At 42.3% G+C, this 26419-nt stretch overlaps 1 long non-coding RNA gene across 3 annotated transcripts in view; it reads right to left on the bottom strand.

Moving 5' to 3' along the window:
* LOC111559301 overlaps positions 1 to 26419 on the bottom strand; it is an 82087-nt gene that overhangs the window by 36865 nt on the left and 18803 nt on the right. For all 3 annotated transcript variants that reach the window (XR_006593636.1, XR_006593635.1, XR_006593634.1), the window contains 2 exons: positions 24675 to 24764; positions 1056 to 1211 (listed from right to left, as the gene is read on the bottom strand). This is a non-coding gene — a long non-coding RNA (uncharacterized LOC111559301). The remainder of the gene's footprint in view (positions 1 to 1055; positions 1212 to 24674; positions 24765 to 26419) is intronic.

The following is a 26419-nucleotide window of genomic DNA, read 5'->3' as shown; positions in this document are numbered from 1 at the left end:
AAAACACCTACAGAATGATATTTGCAAACGACATCAGATAAAGGGTTAGTGCCCAAAATATATAGTTATACAGCACCCAAACGAGAAATCTGATTAAAAATGGGCAGAAGACACAAATGGACATTTCCTGAAGGAAGACATATACCTGGCCAAGAGACACATGAAAAAATACTCAACAATACTGATCTTCAGGGAAATACAATTCAAAAGTACAATGAGATAACACATCACATCTGTCACAATGACCAAAATCAATGAAGGATGAAACAGCAGGTGTTGCCAAGGATGTGGGGAAAGAATAACCCTCTTGCACTGTGGGTAGGAATGCAAACTGGTGCAGCCAGTCTGGAAAACATTATGGAGATTTCTCAAAAAAAAATTGGAAATGGAAGTAACTTACGATCCAGCAATTTCACTACAAGGCATTTCTACAAAGAATACAAAATCGTAACAGGGATACATGCACCATGATGTTTACAGCAGCATTTTCTAAAACAGCCAAATTATAGAAACTATACAAGCATCCATCAACTGATGAATAAATTGAGACGTGGTCTATGGAATGTAATATTATTAGGCCGTAAAAACATGAAATCTTGTCATTTGCCATGGGCTTGATGGAGCGAGAGAATGTTATCCTGGGTGAAATAACCCTTCAGACAAAGACAAATACCAGATGATTTCACTAACACATGGAAATAAAACAAAACAAAGCGGGGGGGGGGGGGAAGACAGTGACAAACAGACTCTAACTGGGAAACAAACTGAGGGCTTCCAGAGCAAAGTGGGGAATGGGTGAAACAGCTGCTGGGGATTAAGAAGTGCACCTGGGATAAGCACCGGATGACGTGTGGAAGGGTTGCTCTATATTTTACACCTGAAACTAATACTACACTGTATCTTTACTCACTGCAATTTAAATTAAAGATAATGTACGTTAATGACAGGTATCTACCAGGTTTTCTGTAGTTTGCAATCACTTAATTAGGTTGGAAAAATAACCATGAAACTTTTTAAAAGGCATGTACGATGTGGGGGACAGTTTGTGCCCTTACCTCGGTCACTGGTTCTAGCAGGACTCGAAAGTGGGTCCCAGCTCATTCTTCTAGGAGTTCCCAAGACGAGTATTTCATGTATTCATGTCCTAATGGAATGCAGCTCCTGTTCTTCTGAATTTCTGTCAGGGTTTCTTCCCGGAAACAAGCCTGAATCTGGAAGAAACCATCGACTGCATCGATGAGGTGATGTCGTGGGACTCCGCAATCCACAAGACCTTTAGTAAAATATGTCTTGTTCAAATACTGTCCAGGAAGGGGAGGAATGAAACACGGGAACAGCCCAGAAAATGCAAGGGCCTGTGCATCTCAGCAACCACCTTGCCCAGGGAAGCCACCCAGCGCCCACTCCTCAGCACTCAGTACAATAAGACAAATTCTCTCTGGCGACTCAGGAGATGCCAAGTTGCTACAAAGCTCCCAAGATCTCCCCTGGGGCGGGCGGCACAACCTGCTGGAAATGCAGCTCTGCTCTCTGTACTGAGGCAGCAGCAGAGGCCCTGAGTACTCTGGGAGCAATCAAAGCCCTCCCTGCTCTCAGGTGCCCTGGGTCAGAAAAGCCGATGGTGCGCCTTCTGCTGGCCATCACTGCCTGGGCAGAGGAACTCTCCTCTCCGGGTCTGTGGTGCTCGAGCTCTCTCTGTTGGCCATCATGGGAATTTTTGCAATGTGGAAGGCCCTGGTCGCTCAGCTGAGACACTGAAGGTGCCTGGGCAACTAAACCTGTTCTCCACAGTGGGAAAGGTTTTAATGACAGGGCCTGGGACACAAAGAAATCTTTTCCTTCTCCTTTCTTGTGAGTGAAGAATGAAACCTACTTTATTAACGTAATGACATCATTTGTAATGTTTTAAGCAATGTTCACAGAAAAATAGACCGCCAATTTACACTTGCTGAGCAAGTGATAATTGTGTTTACCACCAAAATACTTTGGTTAGATAAAGAATGAACACCTTTGAGAGAGATACCGCCGACAGCTATGGAATGAATCAGTCCTAGGGATACAAGGGACAGCCAATGGAATGGAGTCAATCCTGTAATAATACTGTTGCATGCTTTCACAGGATAGCTACACTTGTGCTTAAGTACAATATAATTCATAGACATATGGAATGACTACAATGTATGCCTAAAACTCATACAACAAATGTGTGAACAATATTTCAATTAAAAATAGACATCCTTTACACTATGTTTAATTTCTCCTTCTTTGCCAATAAACTATCATTCCTGGGGCCCTTGGGGGGCTTAGTTGGTTAAGTGTCGGACTTTGATGCAAGTTGTGATCTTGGAGTCCATGAGTTTGAGCCCCGCGTCAGGCTCTGTCCTGAGAGCTCATAGTCTCGAGCCTGCCTCAGATTCGGTATCTCCCACTCTCTCCCCCCTCCCCAGCTCGGGCTCTCTCAAAAAAAAAAAAAGAAAAAAGAACCATTAAAAATGAAAAATAATTCCTAATTTGGAATATGTGAAATTCCATTTATACCAGATTCTCTAACATCACCATCTTGATGTGGAGAGCTTATCTGAAAAGTCACTAATAATATCTTTGATGACACATATGTGATAAGGTCAGAATGCAACTTACAGGGAGCTACACATCAGTTGTGAATTTACAGTATGTATCCTTGGCTAATATTTCCAATGAAATGTTCTTTAGGGACAAGGATGGATGACATAATGTCCACCAGTCATATAGGTAAATATCCTATAGGACCATTATGCCTTCAATTACTAATTGCCATCTCTTCAGCATTGAAAGAAAGTTGGGACAAGAAAATGTCTTTGAATTTGATGTAAGAGAAGACTAGAGTGTTTTAGAGTGTTCACCTACCTTCTGGAATCCTCAGATTAGTTGTGGACAGGAGGATAGCAACCCACGATTGGGATGCACACCGCTAGTCCCAGAGGGAGGATATGGACCTTATTGTCAAGTTTTTTAAATCAATATCAGCAGTCCACCTCTGCCAGGTACAGACATAAGGACCTGGGGACAACATGATGCCTGATGCCTGGGTTCAGAACTTGAGGAAGACCAGCTGGTGGGGGAGGGGGGAAATCCAACAGGGCCTGGGGCAGTGAGAGAGATGGCCCCAGGACACCTCCCCACAGGGCAGACTTGGAGTATACCTGCCAAAGAGCAGCACAATCTCCCTCAAGACATCCCTCTCCATGACAGAACATGAGGCTGAGCCTCACAATTCCAGAAGAAATGAGGGATACCCATCTGTCCAATTCCAATGGCTTCTGCAGAGCTACCAGGGATGTTGGAGTCTTGGGGTCATGGAACTCTGGTGCCCATGATACAAGCCCTTTCTGCCCCAGCACTCAGAGCCACCTCATACATCCCCTCTCCCCTGATGCATCTAACACCATCCACATACCTCGAGCAGGTGTCTACCTTCCTCTTTGTACTTCCTCTTTGTCACTGTTTCTCTATAACCACATCTCTCTATGTTTCTTCCTTTCAGTCTTTAGGGAGTGGTGTAACATACGGTGCTAACCTTTATTCTTATACATGTGAATATCCAATTTTCCCAGCACCAGTTATTCAAGAGACTATTCTTCTCCACTGTGTATTTTTGACTCCCTTGGCAAATACGAGTTGACTGTGCATGCATGGGTTTAGATTGGGCTCTCAGTTTCCGTTCCATTTTCTTGTGTGTGTGTGCTTATGCCAGTGACATAACAGTGACTTCTTTGTCTTAGAATGAAACTTGAAATCAAGAAGTGTGATGCCTCCTATTTTGTCCTTTCTTGCATTGGCTACTTTGGGTCTTTTTGTGGTTCCAAATACATTTGAGGGTATGTGTTTCTAATTGCATAAAAATTGCATCAGAGTCTTGATAGAGATAGCACTGAATCTCTAGAGGGCTTTGAGTAGTATGGACATTGTATCTGTATTAATTCCTCCTTCAGATGGACATGGGGTGGCTTTTCACTGACTTGTGTGTTCTGTTTCTTCCATGCAAATTGAATTTCTTCCATTTCTGCACACAGGTTTTGTAGTTTTCTGTAGAGATCTTTCACCTCCTTGGCTAAATTTATTCCAATAAATTTTATTGTTTTTGATGCTATTGTAAACATATGGCAAACTAATCTTTAACAAAGCAGGAAAGATTATCCAATGGAAAAAAGACAGTCTCTTTAACAAATGATGCTGGGAGAACTGGACAGCAACATGCAGAAGATTGAAATTAGACCACTGTCTCACACCATTCACAAAAATAAACTCAAAATGGATAAAGGATCTGAATGTGAGACAGGAAACCATCCAAACCCTAGAGGAGAAAGCAGGAAAAGACCTCTCTGACCTCAGCCGTAGCAATTTCTTACTTGACACTTCCCCAAAGGCAAGGGAATTAAAAGCAAAAATGAACTACTGGGACCTTATGAAGATAAAAAGCTTCTGCACAGCAAAGGAAACAACCAACAAAACTAAAAGGCAACCAACGGAACGGGAAAAGATATTTGCAAATGACATATCGGACAAAGGGCTAGTATCCAAAATCTATAAAGAGCTCTCCAAACTCCACACCCGAAAAACAAGTAATCCAGTGAAGAAATGGTCAGAAACCATGAATAGACACTTCTCTAAAGAATACATCCAGATGGCCAACAGGCACATGAAAAGATGCTCAACGTCGCTCCTCATCAGGGAAATACAAATCAAAACCACATTCAGATATCACCTCACACCAGTCAGAGTGGCCAAAATGAACAAATCAGGAGACTATAGATGCTGGTGAGAATGTGGAGAAACGGGAACCCTCTTGGACTGCTGGTGGGAATGCAAATTGGTGCAAGCACTCTGGAAAACAGTGTGGAGGCTCCTCAAAAAATTAAAAATAGACCTACCCTATGACCCAGCAATAGCACTTCTAAGAATTTACCCAAGGGATATAGGAGTACTGATGCATAGGGTCACTTGTACCCCAATGTTTAGCAGCACTCTCAACAATAGCCAAATTATGGAAAGAACCTAAATGTCCATCAACTGATGAATGGATAAAGAAATTGTGGTTTATATACACAATGGAGTACTACGTGGCAATGAGAAAGAATGAAATATGGCCCTGTGTAGCAACAGGGATTGAACTGGAGAGTGTGATTCTAAGTGAAATAAGCCATACAGAGAAAGACAGATACCATATGGTTTCACACTTATGTAGATCCTGAGAAACTTAACAGAAACCCATGGGGGAGGGGAAGGAAAAAAAAAGAGGTTAGACTGGAAGAGAGCCAAAGCATAAGAGACTCTTAAAAACTGAGAACAAACTGAGGTTTGATGGGGGGTGGGAGGGAGGGGAGGGTGGGTGATGGGTATTGAGGAGGGCACATTTTTGGATGAGCACTGGATGTTGTATGGAAACCAATTTGACAATAATCTTCATATATTAAAAAAAAATAAAATTATTTAGTTTAGTTTAAATTTATGTATGCATTTCTTTAGTATTTATTTTTTCAAGTTTTTATTTAAATTCCAATTGGTTAACATACAGTGTATGTTAATTTCAGGTATAGAATGTAGTCATCCATCACTTACATACAACACCCAGTGATCCTCACTGCTAGCGCCCTCCATAGCCCATCACCCATTTAACCCATGCCCCTGCCCACCTCACTTATAGTAACCCTCCATTTGCTATTTATAGTTAAGAGTCTGGTTTCTGGTTGATTTTTATTTCATTCAATTTTGTGAGGGATCACATTTATTGATTTGCATTTCTGAAACATCCTGCCTTTACAGGAAAAAAACCCTTCATCACGGTCAATGATTCTTTTCATGTGATCCTGAATTTGGTTTGCCTGCATGTTACTGGGAATTATTCATCTATATTCATCACGAGGATACTGGCCTATAGATTTCTGTTCAGGTAGTATCCTTTCTGGCTTCCTACCAGGGTAATTCCAGTCTCATGAAATGAGTTTGGTGGTGTTCATTCCTTTTGAATCAGTGAGAGGACTGCTGTTAGTTCTTCTACAAACGTTTGGTTAAATTCACCAATGAATCCACCTGGTCCTGAGGTTTTCTTCCTTGGCAGAACTTCGATTACTGATTCAATTTACTTACATTGGTTATCTTTTTGTATTGATACAGTCTTCCTTTAATGGGTCTGTGCAAACCTTCTATATCTTCCTGATACAATCTTGGTAGGTTGTGTGTTTCTAAGAACCTATCCATTTCTTCTAGGTAGGTAGTTTTCTGTACTCTAATTTGGCCATAGTTGCCACTTTGTCTGCTTTATGTTTCTTTGGTATAAGGCATAGTATCTTCTCTTTTATTTATAATTCTTTTGAATTTGGTCCTCTTTATGTCTTAGCATAGTCTATGTATAGCGCTGACAATTTTGTTTCACTCTTCTGAAAACCCACTCTTTGTCTTCTTCATGTTTTCTATTGATTTCATGGTCTGTTTCATTGGTTCCCACTCTCATATGGATTAATTTCTCCCTTTTGAGAACATTGGGCATAGATTGTTTTTTTCTTCTAGTTCTTAGAAGTTAAAGGTAGGTTGTTCATTTGAGTCTCAAATCTATCCTCCACGCATGCAAATCCAGTGACTCATCAGAGAAGCTTCAATAGGTCTTTCCTGTCCTATTTCTCATTCTGAGAATTCTGAGAAATAGAACCAGAAAATTCATTTGAAGACACAATAAATGAAAACTTCGCTAATGTGCGGAAGGAAACAGATCCAGAGCAGGAGGCACAAAGAACCCCCATTATATTCAACAGAAGCAAGTTGTATAGTAATTAAAACCCAAAATGTCGTGATAAAGAAAACTTTTCACAGCAAGAAAACAAAAGTTGACAGTTACCTACAAGGGAAACCCCATAAAGTTATCACTGGATTTTTTCAGAAGAAACTTTGAAACCTTAAGTGAGCAGCACAGTTTGGTAAAGGTGCCGAATGGAAAACATCTGCAGCCAAAGGGAGTCTATCTAGCAAACTATCATTCAGATGGAAGGAAGATCAAGAGGTTCCCAAATAAATACTAAGCGAGTTCACAATCAACAAACCACCCCTGCAAGAAATGTTAAAGGGGACTCTTTAAGTGGGAAAGAAACACCTAAAGTGACAATATTAAAGTGTGAAACGCAAAAGCAATGAAAATGAGTATATCTGTAAAACATCAGTCAAGGTATTCACAATATGAATGGTTTTGAAATAGGAACACTACATAGCTAAAACACGGGGAGGAGAGGAGTAAACAACTGGTTCAAACTTAAACAACTATCAACTTAATATAGACTCCTATGTGCAGAAGTGGTTAGGTGCAAACCTAATAATACCCACAAATCAAACACTACTAGTACATATGCAGAGTATAAAGACAAACAATTTCAACTGTGAAACTGTGAAGAAACCCAGCAAATCAAAAAAAGAGAAAGAGAACAAAGGATCAGAAAAAATCAGAAATAACCAATATCAAGTAATAATAGGACAAGTACATGTCTATCAATTACTTTGAATAGAAACAGAATAAATGCTCAAATCAAAGGCACTGGGTGACAGATAGGGGCAACTGGATGGCTCAATCGCTTGAGATTTCGACTCTTGATTTCGGTTCAGGCTATGATCGCAGGGTCATGGGATTGAGTCCCAACTGGGCTCTGCACTGAGCATGGAACTTGGTGAGGATTCATTCTCATTCTCATTCTCTCTCTCCCTCTCTCTCTCTATCTCTCTCTTCCCTCATTCCCCCCACCCCGCCCTCCCATGCCTGTGCTCTCTGTATTCATAATAAAAGGCACTGGGTGATAGAATGAGTAAATATATAGGACCCATCTATCTTCTACCTACAAGAGAGAAATTAGAGTACTAAGGTTTCAAAAGAAATCTGCAGTAGCAGTACCTTTATCAGACAAAATAGATTTAAAAATAAAACTGTAACAAGAGACAAAGAAGGACACTATAATAATAAAAGATACAATGCAACAAAAAGATAGAACAATTGTAAACATATATGCGCTCAACCTAAGAGCACCCAAATACACAAAGCAGATCAAAACTAAAGAATTCATAGTCATCCAATAATAGTAGGGCACTTTAACACCCCAATGACATCAATGGAGAGATATTTCCATCAGAAAATCCACAGGGAAGTAGAGACTTTGAATGATAGGGGAGACCAGATGGACTTAGCCGATATATTTTAGACATTCCATCCTAAAACAGCACAATACACATTCGTTTCACGTGCACATAGAAAATTCCCCACACTCGATAAAATATTAGGTCATAAAATAAGCCAAAACAAAATCAAACCGATCGACACCATACCATGTGTCTTTTCAGACCACAATGCTATGAAACTAGAAGTCTACAACAAGAAAAAAGATCTGGAAAAGGCACAAAACAATGGAAGTTAAATAACATGCGACTAAACAATCATGGCTCAACCAACAAATCAAAGAGAAAATCCAAAAAAACATGGAAACAAATGAAAATGAAAACACAACAATCCAAACTTCTGTAAAGCAGGAAAACTGGTTCTAACAGGGAAGTTTATAACAATACAAGTCTGCCTCAGGAAAAAAAAAAAAAAGAGCACTGAAGTAAACTCAATAATTTTATAAAATAAAAAATAGAAAAAAGACAACAAACAAAACTCACAAAGGACAGAATGAAGAAAATAATTAAAATTTAAAAAAATGATATAGAGATTAAACTACGCACCCAATGCATCAAAAACGGTTGAGGCAATAAATGAAATCCTATCATACCGAGAGAGGCAGGGTTGCGGTGTGAAAAATTCCAGAGACAAGCAAGAATGGGGCAAGGCAAAAACAAACTCCAGTGCAGAGAGACAGGGGCGAAAAAAACGAACACACTCCCTCCAAGATGCAGGACGGTGTCCACACATAAACATCTCCCCGCTCCAAGTGGGAGTGCAAACATTGCTTACTTCTTGCCCTAGACCTAACCCTAACATTATCCCAAATCCCAACACCTAAACATAACAGCTCACCCTAAACATAACCCTGACACTAAACCCTGTCGCTACCCCTACGCCTAAACCCAAACCTAACCCTACCAAACTGAGAAAGTTAACAAACCCTAAACTTACTGTAACCTTGTGCCTAAACCTCTAACCCTAACCCTATAACTCTAACCCTAAAACCCTAACCCTAATACTCTAACTTTACCCGATAACCCTAAAACTATAAAACCTAAAACTAACCCTAACCCTAACCATAAAACTCTAACACTAACCCTAACGCTAACCACTAATCAAATATCCACACCCATAACCCGAACCCAAGCCCTAGACCTAGACCTCACCTTATCCCTAAACCTAACGCAAACTCTAACACTAATGCTATCAACTTACCCTAACCCCACCATCTAACCATTACCCTAACTCTCAAACCCAAACCATAACCCTAAACCTAAGCCTAACCCAAGCCCAAACCTAATGCCAAACCTAACTCTAACTCCAAACCCTAACCCTTAACCATAACATTAAACACTAACCATAACCCTAAACATAATCCTAATGCATAAACCTAACGCTAACCCCTAACACTAACCCCTAACACCAACCCTAACCATAACCCTAACCCCTAACACCAAACCCAATCCCAAACCCTAACCCAACGCACACGACACAAAGGAATGGTGTCACATCCACACTGGTGAAGTCCCTGGTCAGAACATTAACCCTAGTTAAGGATGTTTCTAGATGGGGACCCAATTCCTATCTCTGAGAACACCACAAACAAATGGCCCAAACCGGTACAGAAATACTTGACATGGAACATTGAGCATCATCATGACGTTTCCAATGCCCGCATGGAGCAGCACAAGGGGGTTGATGAGGACCAACTGAAGATGGCACACACATGAGGCTGGTCCTGGAACACAAAGACTAAGCCTGAACAGCCCGTTCTGATGAGGCCCACACACAATCCTCTGGGGAGACCACTACACTGCGGAGGTTCAGCGCTTGGAGCTTCCTGGGACCTAACCCTAACCTTAACTGTGACACTCACATACCGCTCAAACTAAACCTCACCCCAACTCTAAACCTAACCCTACACATGACCCACACCCGCGCATGGACCCTCATTCAGCCCTCAGGGTGATCATGGCACTGGTGTCGCTTTGGCCCTGGCAACATCCATGGAACGAACCTTAACCTTGGCAAAAGCTTTCTCCTAATGGGGACCCAATTCCTAAGTCTGAGGACATGACGGACATGGGGCCCAGAAGCGGAGGAAGATTACGTGGCATGGAACCTGGAACATCATCATGTCATTTCCAAAGACCAGAAGGAGTTCCACAGGGGACTTCTTGAGGTCTAACCGAGGAGTGACACTGGCACCCAAAACTCAGCCTGACTGGGACCCTCCTTAGACCCCTCCACTCAGCCTTGTAGGGTGACAATGGCCCTACTGGTGGTATAGTGCCAGGAGCCTCCTGTGACCAAGCCCTAATCTTAACAGTGACCCACAGTATACACGTGAACCTAAACCTCACCTCATCTTTAACACTCACCCTACACCTGACTCACACCATGCATGTGCCCTCATATCATCGATTCAGAGAGATCACAGGACCGGTGTCACTTCAGCCCTGGAGATTTCCCTGGCCAAAACCCTAACTGTAGCTAAGGCTTTCTGCATATGGAGACCAAATTTCCACAGTCTGACAAGAGCAGGCACAATTGGTTGAGAAGCGGTGCAGGATAATTGTGTGTGAAGCATGGAACATCACCATGTCATTTCCAAAACAGGGCTTCAGATGCACAGGAGGATTCCTGAGGCCTATCAAAGAGTGGGGATATAGATGTGGGGCCGTGGAACGCAAAGACTAATGCTGACCGGTACCCTTCCTTCTGCACTCCAGTCAGCCCTTCAGGGAGACAACTGCACTGCTGTAGGTTCAGGGTCTAGAACCTCCTGGGAACTAATCTCAACCATAACCAGAAATGTAACCCTAACGCTACACCTAAACCTAACACGAACTCTCACACTAACGCTAAACCAGACCCACACCCGCCCATGTGCCCACATTTCAGCCCTCCATGGAATTCACGAGAATGGTATCGCTTCAGCCCTGGCGATGTCCCTGTACCGAACCCTAACCCTAGCTAAGGCTCTCTCCCCATGGAGACCCAATTCCAAAGTCTGATAACAGCACATACATGGGTTCCAGAATCGGTGCAGAAATACTCAACACAACATGGAACATCATCATGTCATATCCAAAGCACGACTGCAGCTACAACAGAGGATTTATGAGTACTACACAAAGAGCATTCCATACACTTGTCTGGACTTTGTACCCAAAGACAAATCCTTACTGGAAACCTCCCTTGTGTATTCCACTCAGCCGTTTGGGGAGACAACTTCGGGGAGACAGCTGTACGAGGGGATTCCTGAGCCCCACCAGAAGGGTGGCCCACACATTTGACTGGCCATGGAACCAAAAGACTAATCCTGACCGACACCCTCCCTTGTGTACTCCACTGAAACCTTCAGGGAGACAACTCCTCTGCTGTGGGTTCAGTACCTGGAGCCTCCTGGGACATAACCCTAACCTTAACCCTCACCCTACACCTGACCCTATCTATCACAATAACTCTAAAACAGACCCAGAGCCAAGAATGTGCCCTCACGTCACCCTCCATGGATTCACAACACTGGTGTCACTTTGGCTCTGGCAATGTCCCTGGACTGAACCCTAACCCTAAGTAAGGCTTTCTTCCCATGGGGACCCAATTCCAAAGTCTGACAACAGCATGCACATGGATTCAAGAATCGGTGGAGAAATACCCGCCATGGAACATGTAACATCACAGCGTCATTTCCAAAGAGCTATGGCAGCTGCACTAGAGGACTTCTTAGGCCTAACCGAAGGGTGGCCCATATATTTGTCTGGCCTTGGAACCCAAAAACTAATCCTGACCGGCACCTTCCCTTGTGTACTCCACTCAGACCTTTGAAGAGACATTGCTCTTCTGTGGGGTGTCCAGAGACTCCTGGGACCTAACCCTAACCCTAAACATAACCTTAAACATAACCGTCACCCTTCACCTAACCCTATCTGTAACCTTAACCCTACACTTGACCCGCACTGTCGCATGGGCCCTCACTTCAGCCCTCAAGGGAGATCACGAGACTGGAGTCGCTTCAGCCATGGCAATGTCCCTGGACCGAACCCTAACCCTAGGTAACCCTAGCTAAGGCTCTCTCCCCATGGGGACCCAAAACCAAGTGTGACAACACCACGCACCTGGGGTCCAGAAGCGGTGCAGGATCACTCGGCATAGAACCTGGAACAACACCATGCCCTTTAAAAGACCTGGCTGCGGCATCCCGAGAGGTTTCCAGAGACCTCACTGACCAGTGGCCCAAAGAGTTGTGTGGTATTGGAAGCCCAAGATAATCCTGACCAGCACCCTACCATGTGCCCTCACCTTATTCCTTTGGGAAGACAAGTGCACTGCTGTAGGTTCAGCGCCTGGAGCATCCTGGGTCCTAACACTACCCTAGACCTAAGCCTAACCAGAACCTTCAAGTGAAACCTAATCCTATCTCAACCACTAAGCCTCCACTTGACCATCACCATCGCATGGGCTCTCACTTCATCCCTGGAGGGACATCATGAGACTGGAGTCGCTTCGGACCTGGCGATGTCCAGGGACAGAAACTTAACCCTAGCTAAGGCTCTCTCCACATGTGGAACCAATACCAAAGTCTGACAACACCACATGCCTGGGCTCCAGAAGCAGTGCAGGATAACTCGGGATAGAACCTGGAAGGTCCCCATGTGATTTCTAAGGCCTGGCTGCAGCTGTTTGATAGGATTCCTGAGGCCTACTACACCAGTGACCTATAGAGTTGTCAGGCCTTGGAACCAAAAGACTAATGCTGACTAGCACCCTCCCTTGTACACTCAGCCCAACGGGGAGACAACTGCACTGCTGTGCTTTCAGTGCCTGGAGCCTCCTGGGACCTAATTCTAACCCTAACCCTAAACGTAATCCTAACCAGAACCTTCAACTGAAACCTAATCCTATCTTGAATTCTAACCCTACACTTGACCTGCATCAATGCTGGGCCCTCAATTCAGCCCGTGAGGGAAATCACGAACCTGGAGTCGCTTCGGCCCTGCCGACTTCCCTGGACCTAACCCTAATCGTGGTTAAGGCGCTAACCCCCTGGGTAACCAATTCCAAAGACTGACAACAGCAAACACACGGTTTCGAGATCAGTGTAGAAATACTCTGCACGGAATGTAGAACATCACTACGTCATTTCCAAAGCACGACTGCAGCTGCACGAGAGGATTCCTGAGGCATATTGGAAGTGTCTCCCATACATTTGTCTGGAATTGGAACCCAAAGACTTATCCTGACTGACACCCTCCCTGGGGACACCACTTGGCCCCTCAGGGAGACAACGGCACTCTTGTGGAATCAGTGCTTGGAGCCTCCTGGGACCTAACCCTAACCGAAACCGTAACCCAAACCATATCCCTCAATCTACACTTAACCCTATCTCTAACCCTAACCCTGTACTTCACCTGAAACTTCGCATGGGCCCTCAATCAGCCCTCTAGGAAGATCATGAAACTGGAGTCGCTTCAGCCCTGGTGACTTCCCAGGACCGAACCCTAACCCTAGCTAAGGCTCTCTCCCCATGTGGAATAAATTTCAAGTCTGACAAGAGCACACACATGATATCGACAATCAGTGCAAAAATACTCGGCATGGAACATGGAAATTCACCATGTCATTTGCAAAGCGCGACTGCAGCTGCATGAGAGGATTCCTGAGACCTACGTGTAGGGTGGCCAAAACATTTTTCTGGCCTTGGAACCCAAAGCCTAATGCTGACCGGCACCCTCCTTTGTGTAGTGTGCTCAACCCTTCAGGGAGACAACTGGTCTACTGTGTGTTCAGTGCCTGGAGTCTCCTGTGACCTAACCCAAACCCTATCCATGACCCAAACCATAACCCTCACCCTACACCTAACCCTATCTAGCACACTAACTCTATAGCGGACTCACAGCCACACATTTTCCCTCACTTCATCTTCCATGGAATTAACAACACTGGTGTCACTTCAGCCCTGGCAACTTCCCTGGACCCAATCCTAAACCTAGCTAAGCCTCTCTTCCCATGGGGTCCCAATTCCAAAGTCTGACAATACCACGCAGACAGGTTCGAGAATCGGTGCAGAAATACTTGGTATGGAGCGTGTAACATCACCAAGTCGTTTCCAAAGCGCGACTGCATCTGCACAAGAGGATTCCTGAGGCCTACCTGAAGGATGGCTCATACATTCATCTGGCCTTGAAACCCAAAGACTAATCCTGACCAGCACCCTCCCTTGTGTCCCCCACTAAGCCCTTGGGGAGACAAAGGCTCTGCTGTGGTGTCAGTGCCTGGAGCCTCCTGGGACCTAAAACTAACTCTAAACATAACCCTAATCGTAACACTCACCCTACACTTAACCCATTCTCTAACACTAACCATACACTTGACACGCACCCTCCCATGTGCCCTCATTTCAGCCCTTGAGGGAGATCCCAAAACTGGAGTCGCTTGAGCTGGGTCTATTTCCCTGGACCGAATCCTAACCCTAGCTAAGAATCTCTCACCATGGGGACCCAATTCCAAAGTCTGACAACAGCCTGCTCAAGGTTCAAGAATCGGTGCAGAAATACTCGGCATAGAAGGTGGAACATCAGTATGTCATTTTCTAAGGGTGACTGCAGCTGCAAGAGAGGTTTACTGAGGCCTACCCGAAGGGTGGCCCATATATATGTGTGGCCTAGAATCCAAAGGCTAATCATGACCGGCACCCTCCCTTGTGTCTTCCACTCAGCCCTTTGGGGAAACATCTGCACTACCTTGGGTTCAGTGTCTGGAGGCTCCTGACACCTAAACCTAACAGAAACTCTAACCAGAACCCTCAGGCGAACCCAAACCCTATCTCGAACTCTAACCCTACACTTGAAGCGCACCGTCACATGGGCCCTCACTTCAGCCCTCCAGGAAGGTCACGAGACTGGTCTCGTCAACACTGGCAATGTCCCTGGATCGAACCCTAACCCTAGCTAAGGCTCTCTCCCCATGGGTACCCAATACCAAAGTATGACAACCCCACGTGCCTGGGGTCCTGAAGCGGTGCAGGATCACCTGGCATAGAACCTGGAACATCACTGTCTTGTTTCCAAGCCCCACTGTAGCTGCCCCTGAGAATTCTTGAGGCCTACCCGACCAGTGGCCCATACAGTTGTCTGGACATTGAAACCAAAAATTAATCCTGACAAGCACAATCCACTGTGCCCTCACTCAGCCATTCAGGGAGACAACTGCACTGCTGTGCGGTCAGCGTTTGGATCCCCCTGGGAAGTTACCCTAACCCTAACAGTAGCCAGAAATCTCAACAGATCCCTAACCCTATCTCAATTCAAAGCCTACTCATGACTTGCACCTTCGCAAGGGCCCTCACTTCAACCTTCCATGGAGATCACAAGACTGGATTCGCATCGGCACTGGTGATGTCACTCATTCAAACCCTAAATTTAGCTAAGGTCTCTCCCCATGGGGACCCAATACCAAAGTTTGAAAACGCCACGTGTCTGGGTGCCTGAAGCAGTACAGAATCACCCAGCAAAAAACCTGGAACATCACCATGTCCTTTCAAAGGCCTGGCTGCAGTTTCCCAAGAGGATTCCTGAGGCCTCCGTGAAGGGTGACCCATATATTTGTCTGGCCTTGGAACTCAAAGACTAATCCTGACCGGCATCCTGACGTGTGTACTCCACTCAGCCCTTCGGGGAGACAGTTGCTCTGATGTGGGGTCAGTGCCTGGAGTCTCCTGGGACATATCCTAACCCTAACCGTAATCCTAACCCTAGCCCTCAACCTGCTCCTAACCCTATCTATCACACTAACTCTACAGCAGGCCCACAGCTGTGCATGTGCCATCACCTCAGTCCTCCATGGAATTCATGATACTGGTGTCGCCTCAGCCCTGTCGATGTCCCTGGTCCGAACCCTAACCATAGCTATGGCTCTCTCCCCATGGGACCCAATTCCAAAGTCTGACTACAACACGCATACGGGTTCGAAAATAGGTGCAGAAACACTTGGCATGGAACCTGAAACATCACCATGTGATTTCCAAAGCGTGAGTGTGTCTACAAGAGAGTATTTCTGAGGCCTACCTAAAGAACGTCCCGTACAGTTGTCTGGTCTTGGAACCCAAAGACTAATCCTGACAGGTACCCTCCCTTGTGTACTCCACTCAGCCCTTCATGGAGACAAGTGCACTGTTGGGGTTTCAGTGGCCGGAGCATCCTGGGTCCTAAGTCTAACCCTAACCATAACCCTCAACCTACACCTAACCCTGTCTCATTAAAAAGGACAACATCAGAATCATAAGGCTCCCAGAAGATGAAGAGAGAGACAAAGGGGTAGAAGTGTTAAGTCACCAAATCATAGCGGATATTTTTTTTTTCTACCTAGTTAAAGGCACAGACATTAAAGTCCAGGAAGCACAGAGGACTCTCATAAGATTCCACAAAAATCCACCAGTAAAAGGAATATCATATTCAAATTCACAAAATACTCAGGCAAGGAAAGAATCATGAATGCAGCAAGGGAAAAAAGTCCTTAAACCAACAAGGGAATACAACAAAGATCAGGTTTGCAGCAGACCTACCAACAGAGGCTTGGCAGGCCAGAAAGGAGTGGCAAGATATACTCAATGTGCTGAATCAGAAAACTATGCAGCCAAGAATTCCTTATCCAGCAAATCTGTTGTTCAAAACAGAAGGACAGATTAAAAGTTTCCCAGACAAATAAAACTTAAAGGAGTTCGTGACCACTAAGCAATTCCTCGAGGAATTTTCAGGGGGGATCCCTGAGGGGAGAAAAGATTAAAAAAAAAAAAAGAATAAAAAAACACCAAAAGTACCAAAGACTGGATAGCACAAACAAATACCACCACAAAATCCAACGCTACAAGACACATAATGGCAATAATCTCATATCTGTGAGTACTCACTCTAAACGTCAATGGCATAGATGCTCCAATCAAAAGACACAAGGTAACAGGGTGGGGAAAAAAACAAGACCCATCTATATGCTGTTTACAAGAGACCCATATTAGACCTAAACACACCTTCAGATTGAAATTAAGGGGCTGCAGAACCATCTATCATGCTAATGATAGCCAAAGAAAGACAGAGTAGCCTTACTCATGTCAGACAATCTAGACTTCAAAATAAAGACAGTAACAAGAGATGAATAAGTGTGTTGTATCTTAATTGAGGGGGTCTACCCACCAAGAAGACTTAACAATTGTAAACATTTATGCTCCCAATGTGAAAGAACCCAAAGATATAAATCAATTAATCACAAATATAAAGAAGCTCATTGATAACAAAACCATAATAGTATGGGACTTCAACACCCCATTATGACAACAGAAAGATCATTTAAACAGAAAATCAACAAACAAACAATGGATTTGAGTGAGACACTGGACCAGATGGACTTAACAGTTATATTCAGAACATTTCATCCTAAAGCAGCAGAATGTACATTCTTCTCCAGGACACATGGAACGTCTGCAGAATAGATATCATACTGGAAAACAAATAAGCCCTCAACAAGTACAAAAAGTTCGAGATCATACCGTGCATATTATCAGACCACAATGCTATAAAACTCAAAATCAACCACAAGAAAAAATTTGGAAAGATAACAAACACTTGGAGACAAAAGAACATACTACTAAAGAATGAATGGTGCAATACAAGCTGGTGCAGCCACTCTGTAAACAGTATGGAGTTTCCTCAAAAAACTAAAAACAGAACTACCCTACGACCCAACAATTGCACTGCTAGGCATTTATTGAAGGGATACAGGTGTGCTGTTTTGAAGGGACACATGCACCACCCCCATGATTATAGCAGCACTATCAACAATAGCCAAAGTATGGAAAGAGCCCAAATGTCCACCAATGGAAGAATGGATAAAGAAGTGATATAGATAGATAGATAGATAGATAGATAGATAGATATAGATATAGATAGATATGTATAAGTGATATATATCACTTATACATATAAGTGATATATATGTATATGTGTATATATATGTGAGATATATATATTTTTATGTATGATATACATCACTTATACGTATAAGTGATATATGTATATGTGTTATATATATATATATATATATATATATATATATATATGTGAGATATATATATATATCTCAAAAAGACTGAAATCTTGCCATTTGCAACTACGTGGTTAGAACTGTAGGGTATTATGTTAAGTGAAATTAGAGAAAGACAAAAATCATATGACTTCACTCACATGAGGACTTTAAGAGAGAAAACATATGAACATAAGGGAAGGGAAACAAAAATAAAATAAAAACCGTGAGGGGGACAAAACAGAATGGACTCATAACTATGTAGGACAGACAGAATGTTACTGGATGGGATGTGGGAGGGGGTTGGGCTAAATGAGCAAGGGGCATTAAGGAATATTCTCATGAAATCAATGTTGCACTATATGCTAACTAATTTGGATGTAAATTTTAAAACATAAAAAATAAAATTAAAAAAAAAAGGAATGAATGGGTGAACCAAGAAGTTAAAGAGAAAATTAAAAAGTACATGGAAGCCAAGGAAACGGATAACACCACACCCCTAAACCTCTGGGATTCAGCAAAGGTAGTCATAAGAGGAAGTTTATAGCAATCCAGGCCTTCCAAAAGAGGTAAGAAGGTCTCAGATACACAGCCCAACTTTATACCTTAAAGAGCTGGAAAGAGAACAAGAAATAAAACCAAAACCAGCAGAAGACAAGAAATGATAAAGATTACAGCAAAAATCAATGCTATCGAAACTGAAGACAAAAACAAAAACACACACAGAAAAAAAAAACAACAACAAATAACCCCCCTCCACCCACACACAAAAGAGTAGAATAGATCAATGAAACCAGAAGCTTGTGCTTTGAAATAATTAATAACATTGATAAACCACTAGCCAGTTGGATCAAAAAGAAAAAGGAAAGGACCCAAAGAAATAAAATCACGAATGAAAGAGGATAGGTCACAACCAACCCAGCAGAAATACAAATAATAAGAGAATATTATCAGCAAATATATGCCAATAAAATGGACAATCTGGAAGAAAGAGACAAATTCCTAGAAATATATAAACTAACAAAACTGAAACAGGAAGAAATAGAAAATTTGAACAGACCCATAACCAGTAAAGACATAGAATTAGTAATCAAAAATTTCCCAAGAAAAAAGAGCCTAGGGCCAGATGGCTTTCCAGGGGAATTCTACCAAACATTTAAGGAAGAGTTAACACCTATGCTCTTGAAGCTGTCCCAAAAAAAGAAATGGAAGCAAAACTTCCAAACATTTTCTCTGAACCCAGCATTACCTTGATTCCAAAACCAGAAAAAGACCCACTAAAAAGGAGAAGTATACACAAATTTTCATAATGAACATGGATACAAAAATCTTCCACAAGATATGAACCAACCAGATCCAACAATACATTTAAACGTTACTCACTACGACCAAGTGGGATTAATACCTGGAATGCAAATCGGGTTCAATATCCACAAAACAATCAATGTGACTTATCACATCGATAAAAGAAAGGACAAGAACCACATGATCCTCTCAATAGATGCAGAGAAAGCATTTGACAAAATACAGCATCCTTTCTTGATAAAATCCCTCAAGAATGTAGGGATAGAAGGATCATACCTCGAGATCATAAAAGGCATATATGAAAGACCCAAAGCTAATATCATCCTCAAAGGAGCAAAACTGAGAGCTGTCCTCCTAAGGTCAGGAACAAGACAAGGATGTCCACTCTCGCCACTGGCATTCAACATAATATTGGAAGTCTTAGCCTCAACAATCAAACAACACAAAGAAATAAAAGGCATCAATCGTCCAGGAGGAGCTCAACCTTTCACTCTTCATACATGGCATGAAACTCTATGTGGAAAACCCACAATAGTCAACAAAAAACTGCTAGAAATAATACAGGAATTTAGCAAACTGGCAGGATATAAAATCAATGCACAGAAATCAGTTACATTCCTACGCACCAACAATGAAGCAAGAGAAAGAGGGATCAGGGAATCGATCCCATTTTAAATTGCACCAAAACCCATAAAATACCCAGGAATAAATCTAACCAAATAGTTGAAAAATCTATACGCTGCAAACTATAGAAAGCTTATGAAAGGAATTGCAGTTGGCAAACACACAGAAAAGACAAATATTGCATGCTCCTGGACAGGAAGAACAAATATTGTTAAAATGTCAATAGTACCCAGAACAATCTACATAGTCAACACAATACCTATCAAAATAACACCATCATTCTTCACAGAGCTACAACAAAGAATCCTACAATTTGTATGGAACCAGAAAAGACCCTGAATAGCCAAAGCTATCTTGAAAAAGAAAACCAAAGTAGGAGGCATCACAATCCTGGACTTCAAGCTGTATTACAAAGCAGTAATCACCAAGACAGTATGCTCTTGGCACAAGAACAGACACTCAGATGAGTGGAAGAGAATAAGAACACATAAATGGACCCAGAAACGTACGGCCAACTAATCTTTGACAAAAAGGATAGAATATCCAATGGAATAAATACAGTCTCCTCAGCAAGAGTGCTGGGAAAATTGGACAGCGACATACAGAAGAATGAGTCTGGACCACTTTCTCACACTCAAAATGGACGAAAGACACTCAAAATGGATGAAAGACCTAAATGTAACATAGGAAGCCATCAAAACCCTCGAGGAGAAAGCTGGCAGAAACCTCTTTGATGTTTGCTTCCACAACTTCTTAGTCAACAAGTCTCCAGAGGCAAGGGAAACAAAAACAAAAATGAACGATTAGGACCTCATCAAAATAAAAAGCTTCTGCACAGTGAAGGAAACAATCAGCAAAACTAAAAGGCAACCAACAGAATGGGAGAAGATATTTGCAAACGACATATGAGATAAAGGATTAGTATGCAAAATCTATAAAGAACATATCGAACTCAATACCCAAAAAACAAGTAATCCAGTGTAGAAATGAGCCAAGACATGAGCAAACACTTTCCAAGGATGACATCCAGATGGCCAAATGAAACATGAAAAAATGCTCAACATCACTCATCATCATGGAAGTACAAATCAAAAACACAATGAGATAACACCTCACCCCTGTGAGAATGGCTAACACTAACAACTCACGCAACAACAGATGTTGGCGAGGAAGCGGAGAAAGCCTTGCACTGCTGGCGGGAATGAAAACTGGCACAGTCACTCTGGAAACCAGTAGGTAGGTTTTTCACAAAATTAAAAAGAGGACTACCCTACAACACAGCAGTTGCACTACTAGGTATTTATCCAAATGATACAGATGTGCTATTTTGAAGGGAAAGGTGAACCCGAAAGTAATAGAAGCACCATCAACAACAGCTAAAGTATAGAAAAAACCCAAATGTCCATTGATGGATGAATGGATAAAGAAGATGTGGTGTATAAACACACACACACACACACACACACACACACACACACACAAACACACACAATAGAGTATTGCTTAGCAATCCAAAAGAATAAAATATTGCCATTTAACCTGCATGGATGGAACTAGAGGGTAGTATGCTAAGCGAATTTAGTCAGAGAAAGACAAATATTATAGGACCTCACTCATAACAGGACTTTAAGATACAAAACAGATGAATATAAGGGATGGGAAGCAAAAAAATATAAAAACATGGAGGGGGACAAAAACATTAAAAAAACTTTTAAATGTGGAGAATAAACAGGGTTACTGGAAGGACTGTGGGAGGGCTGATGTGCTAAATGGGTAAGGGACTTTAAGTAATCTACTACTGAGATCATTGTTCCACATTATGCTAACTTGGATGTAAATTTAAAAAATAAATTAACTAAAAATTAAAAAAAATTAACCCAGTTAATAAAAGACATCCCAACAGAATATGGTTGAAAAGGTGTCAGTCATGAGTCCCCACTAAGGTTTGTACCTAAGTGGCTTTCTTAATTTCCCTAGTTTCTCATAAATACGGACAGTGCACTCTGACACAAATCTGCTCTTGCCCTGCCTCAAGGTGAGCAGAAAGAATATATTCACCTTTGACTTGGCTTGTTAAAAAGAAAAGAGAAAAGCAAATTCATTTAAGATAAAGCAAGTTTTACTCATGATGCAAAATCTGCTTGACTACTTTGGACATAATGTATTGCATTTGTTTATGGCTGACTTTGCCTAAATTAGTGAATCTATTTAAATGACCAAATATTGCACATTTCACTCAGTTGTACACACACACACACACACACACACACACACACACACAAATAGCATGAAACAAAAGTGAGTAGGCTATAACATAAATGCAGTAAGGACATAAAAGATTAGTTTTCCTATAAAACATAAAATAACTGCTTTGGCAACAGTTTTCCATTTGATAACTTCACAAGCAAATTTATATTGACTTCCAATTTATTAACCATTTTTAGAAATACTATGTTTAATGATAACTCTAAATACAAATGGGATTATTTTTCAGAAAGAGGGAAACATTTTTTTCTCCTTAGTATATTAATTAAGCTGAAAACTGAAAGGATATCAGTTTTGTAAAAGACAATCCCAACAGACAACATGGTTGGTATCTGAACCATCATGTCAGTAAAAGTACAGTCAGTGAGGCTGTATCCTTGACTGAAAATCATGCACCATTTGTGGAGGGAACACCAGAAACTCTCCTCCAACATGATTATTGTCATTCAGGAGCTGTATTTTTTTTATTTGATGAAATGGCATGTTCAAACTATCTTTATCATGACTCCAGTCTCTGGCTGTTTAAGTCCAGGTCAGTTCTAAAATGGTCTTAATTCATTTGCCTTGGGTAACTTTTCTTAATCCTGAATACCCAAATAAAAGAGACCTCAAATCAATTTTTTCATCATTAAAGAAAATAGGTCTACCAAAACGACATATACCAAACCTTACTAGCTATGATAGTATGCTTATCTCTTCCAAGTTACTAAAAGATTACTGCTTGTATTCAGCTTAATGGTCAACCTGGCATTTCATGGGAGCCTAGGGAAACAACAGTAATGTATTTTTGGAATTTCAGGCTATTTCTTTGTTTCAATCAGCAGTCACTATAAATATGTTACAGTATACAGATTTATTCTAGACCTATTTTCTATGTTTAAGTTTATATTTGAGAGAGAGAGAAAGAGCATGAGCCAGGGAGGGGCAGAGAGAGGGAACACAGAATCTCAATCAGGCTCCAGGCTCCCAGCTGCCAGCACAGAGCCCAACATGGAGCTCAAAGTCATGAACAGTGAGATCATGACCTGTGCCAAAGTCAGAAGATTAACCAACGGAGCCACACAGATACCCGAAGACCTATTTTAAATTTGCAAATATCAGACTCCAAAAGTACTGACTATTATCTAAGCCTTTAGCTCATTCACAAGTTGCAATGACTTTGAACAAAAGTAATTTTGATAAGATGCGCTTATCATAGAAGACATAGAAGCAGAAAACCAACAGCTTCCTCATACACAACTTAAGAATCATCTCTACACCACTGATGCCAATTTAAAACAACCATTATATGGCCACTTGATCCACATTCATAGGGTCATGGCAATGGTTTGGAAATGCCAAATGAAACCAGAGCTCAACACATGTAAGGAGTCACACCATGACCCTTAGGATTTCCATCTACATGTCCAAATGACAACAATTAACAGCTGCTTTCCTGTCAATTTAATGATGGTACAACTTGCATGAATGCAAATATAACATACTTTTTAAAACAAAGATCATTCTGAAATAGACAATCGATGCAGACAAATCCTAAGTTCTATTTCAAACAATCAGCTGCACCCAAAGAAAGAACGATACTCTCTTAACTATAAATAACTGACTTTCAAAATCTACGACGGGTTTTCACCAATACAGCTCAGTCATGTTACCAAGAACACATGGTAAACTCTTACAACAAAGGCAATGACCTTTTCCTCTATATTGTAGGAAAAAATAACAGCTATTATCTTGACATTATGAATTCATTGTATAATTCAGACCTGTTACAAAGGAAACAAACTCACTCAGTATTCTTCCTGGCTAAATTTTGCAAAGGGAAGAATACGTTTATATAATCATTAAGGATAACAGAATTTACAGCAGTAAAAAATAAAAGGATGTGAGATTGAAATTCAACCTGTGGGTATAATTACTCAGATACTAAACTTAATCCCATTTCCTGAATTGTTACACCAGCTTTACACGTACAATTGCTTATATTATACCAGGCTGAAGTATGGCTTTTCCCCGTTCATCTTGGGGACATATGGTAGATGAAAGAAAGTGGGCTTTGGAGCCCATAAGAACAAACACACACACACACACACACACACACACACACACACACACACACACACACACACTTACCAAAGGACAGCACTTACTAGTACTGTGATCTCAGAAACATGACCTACTCTCTTTTGAGCTTCAGATTGTTGATTTTCAAAATGAAAATAATCATACTTACCTCACCTGGAGGTTATGATGTCCGTGCTAAAGATGTAATTCCAGTGCCAGCCAGGAACTTGGAGTATAGAGGTAGAGGGAAGATGCAAGCCTATACAAATAAATAGAGTTATAACTTGGGCTAAGGGTAAACTGGGATTAGCACTGTGTGAGCAAATAACGGGCACAAGGGCATAGAGAAAAAAAAACCATATAGGTAGTGACTAGGTACAACAGACAGAAACCTGTTATGGAATGGATTTGCCCCCAAAATCCATACATTGAAGTCCTAACTACCCATGGGACTGTACTTGGATACCAGATCTTGAAAGGTAAAGTGGAGGTCGAATGAGCTCATTTGTGGGGAGGGACTCTAGTCTGATAACCGGTGTCCTATAGGAAGAGAGTGGGCAACTACACACACAGAAGGAAGACCACGTGAAGACAGTGGGAAGGAGGCGATCCACCAGTCATGGAGAGAGGACATCCACCCTGGCCACACCTTGATCTGAAGTGTGAGAAAATAAATAAATCAATTTCTGTTGCTTAAGCCACCCAGTCTGTGGTACATTGTGATGGCGGACCCAGCAAAATAATACGAAATCCTAATATTTACTTGCTCAGCAAATGGTGTGTGAGCCTTTGAAGGAGGTGGGCACTGTTCGAGGGCCCTAAGGAACCAGCCCTAAACAAAGCTAGTTTGGTCTTTGGACCCCACGGAGCCGACAATCTGGCAGGGACTGCAGTAGGCGACATCCAGCAAGCAAGAAAGAAAAACAGATGGTGCCAAGGGCCAGGAAGAAAAAGAATGCAGGAAAGGGATATGGGGTGTTCAGGTTGGAGAAGGAACAGTTTTCAGTTTTACATAGAGAGCTAGCAGAGACTCCACTGAGCAGGTGATGTCAGAGCAAGGTTATGACGGAAATGAGGGAGTATGACTTGTTGACACGTGGAAGTATATCCCCGACAGAGAGAGGCAAAGTGAGTGCAAAGACCTGAAACAGGAGTATGTGCCTGACAAGCTCAGGGAACAGGGAGGGGCCAGTGTGGCAGCAGCCCAGTAAAAAAGGGGAGGGGAATAGGAGAGACCTATAGGGAGGTAGCAGAGTCTGGGGAGGGTAGCACCTGTGTGGTGCACAGCTGGAGTCAGGTGTCTGGAGACATGAACAGCTGTGGGCAGTGCATAAAGACTTAGAGGTCCCAGATGCTGGCATATAGAAGCCTGAGGCTGGCTGAGATCACCCCAGAGTAAGGGCGGGTGGAAAGCAGATGGGGGACAGGAAGAAGACGAGGACCTACCAATACAGACACTGGTGAGCAGCGGCCCCGACGGTGGGAGGAGGAAGGAAGTAATTTTTAAAGAAAGGGGGTAATCAAGTGAGACTGTAAAATGGTGCCACGTAATCCACATACTGAAGTTTGAGACTTCACTGTGACCTTCAGCGATGTGTGTCATCCATTAAAGAGATGAGAAGTAGGGACGAGTGGGAGAGGAAGCCCATTCAGACTCAGCTGACAGAGAAACAAAGGGAAGTTCTGCAGGCACCGGCACGTCCACTGCTAGGCATAGGAAGACAAAGCAGGTGGTGCTGGATGGGAAGTGATTGCTCCCCGTGGGCCGAGAGAAACAGGTGCAGGTGCACAGGAAACACTAATGCTAGTATGTGCAACACGAAATATTTGTACTTGCTTAAGCTCTATCAGAGCAGATAACCATGGATAGTTAACCATGAGATAAAAATAACCTAACTGTAAAGTCAATATCAA

This window comes from Felis catus, unplaced genomic scaffold (genome assembly GCF_018350175.1).
Source record: "Felis catus isolate Fca126 unplaced genomic scaffold, F.catus_Fca126_mat1.0 Un_scaffold_39, whole genome shotgun sequence".
In the NCBI taxonomy this organism is placed as follows: domain Eukaryota; kingdom Metazoa; phylum Chordata; class Mammalia; order Carnivora; family Felidae; genus Felis; species Felis catus.
This window is presented reverse-complemented; position numbering and strand designations above follow the sequence as displayed.